Genomic DNA, 2,288 nt, shown 5'->3' with positions numbered 1-2,288 from the left:
AAATGAAAAAAAAAAAAAAGAAAATAAATTGTCAGCTAAGTAGTAGTAGTTATATGTGTATGGAATTTCAAGGTAGCTAAAAGATTCAAGCATTTATTTTATTTTGTTACAATAGAATAAATGGATTGGTTAAAAATTCGTCAGACACACTACACTCTTTCTTATTGTGTGTACCAATGGTACTTTCTAAACGCCTTGTAAACACAATGGGGTAATTTTCATCTATTTAAACGGAAGGATGAAGACAACACTTTGACATTGATTTTTACTGAAAACTTTTTTTTTTCTTGGCTCCTGCTGTTGCTTAAAATAATTTGTTACGCTTAACTCCTTTAGTATCTTATTGAATATTTAACAAAAATTCATGGTCATTTTAACAATATATAAATTACCTCACAAGAAAATTACAGAAGAAAATTATTTTCCAGTTAAAATAAATATATATTATTTTATCTTTACAATTTAAATTATCGTTAAATGATTTTTACAAGAAAATTTAAGTTTTTTAATTTTAAAAAAAATTTCTAATAATTATTTTGCGGAGGTTTTTTCCTTTTTAACGTTTGTGTCCAGCCTGAATTTAATTTTTTACATTTATTTCTTTGCATTTCACGTTTAGATTATCAAAAGATAAATGTGTGTTCTTCATGTTCTTTCAAGAAACAGGCAATTAGTTATAAAATTTATTTCACCAACTAGTCTGTCCTCTCAACACTTTCTTGTTTTTTTTTTAAATATTTTTTTTTGTTTTCTCTGGATATTCATTTATATACCACACATAGTTTTTACTTGTGACCTTCAACAAATTATCTTCATCTTCTCACTGTTTCAAGTGGACCTAAAAATGTTGTATCTTCAAAACGAATATATATATAAAATCGTCATGCAGTCTACTCTCTTGTGTCCACTTGAATTTTTAAATCAAAAAAATATATTCAAATAAATATAAATTTAATAATTATTTCCTTTGTTCAATCAACTCGTTATTATATTCATTTTAAACTCTAAACTATGACGTTTATTTTAGTACATAAATATTTTATTTTTGATAAATGAGAATTGTTGAAAACAAGGGATGATAGAGTTAGAAAAATGCCAAAGAGAAATATAGAGAGATGAGAGAAAAACTTTGAATCAAGGTGAAGCAAAATACATTGAGTTGTTGAACGAGTCACAGGAGTTGAATCATAAAAGTAGGATGGGTGTTTGTCTGATGGATATTTTAAAATTAAATTAACAACCCCTCTATCTCTTGGGTTATATATTTTTCTTTGTTTTTTTTTTATACCCTCTCTTCTTGTTGCCTTTGGGGCGTGCGCTTATATAAACGCTATATATATTTTACCATGGAAAATGTTTGCAAACTCATCTCCGCCTCCATTATATTTGTCTTTGTATGCTAAGCGATTTCAGAGATTACACCAAACAAAATTGTTTTTTTTTATATATTATCAAACTCAATGATGTACAAAGTTGTATATATCAAAAGAGTGATCAAATATTTTTATTTAAAACAAAAAATAATATACATAAATTTATAAATTAATATTAAAAGATAATTGAATGCTATATTTTTTTCTTTTTTAAACTTTGATTTTTATCAAAAATCAGGTGACACGCAGTCTGTCTTTTTGCGAGTCATATAAATCGATAAAAAATATATTTCAACATCAAAGAAATACGTACCGTTTATATTCGTCATTTTGATAAAACAATAAGCCGTAAAATCATAAACAAATATTAATGATAAAAAAAAATTTATATATCTATTTATTAGTGTATATATTTATTTATCATACTCAGCATCTTGCAGTATTTTATTGTTCGACACAAACAGAAGAGAAATAAAAAAAAAAAAAAATAATGAAAATAACAAAATTAAACATTGAATCATTTATATACACTGGCTCTTGTCTGAATTTAATTAACTCGGCACTCATTAAATCAGTACATAAAATAAAAAAATGATAAGTCTGATCGGGAGTCTTGGTTACACCCAATATCCAGCTGCGCAATGTTGTTGACGCATAATGAGATTACTAATGCAGAGGCGTTTACAGGTATAAAAAAAAAAATAATAATAAATATAATGAACAGAGTAATGGTTGTATAAAGAAAACGATGAGGTTTTATGTTAAACAGTGCAAAAAAACATGTTCCAATTAGCAGTATATATTATATTGCCGATCACTTTTGGTATATGTATATTAAGACCTTGCAAGTGTTGTTATTTTATCATGTGTTATTCACCTTATACAGAAGTAACATGTTTTCATGTCATCTTGTCT

This window comes from Aphidius gifuensis, linkage group LG2, assembly GCF_014905175.1.
Source record: "Aphidius gifuensis isolate YNYX2018 linkage group LG2, ASM1490517v1, whole genome shotgun sequence".
NCBI lineage: Eukaryota > Metazoa > Arthropoda > Insecta > Hymenoptera > Braconidae > Aphidius > Aphidius gifuensis.
Note: the sequence above shows the minus strand (reverse complement) of the source record.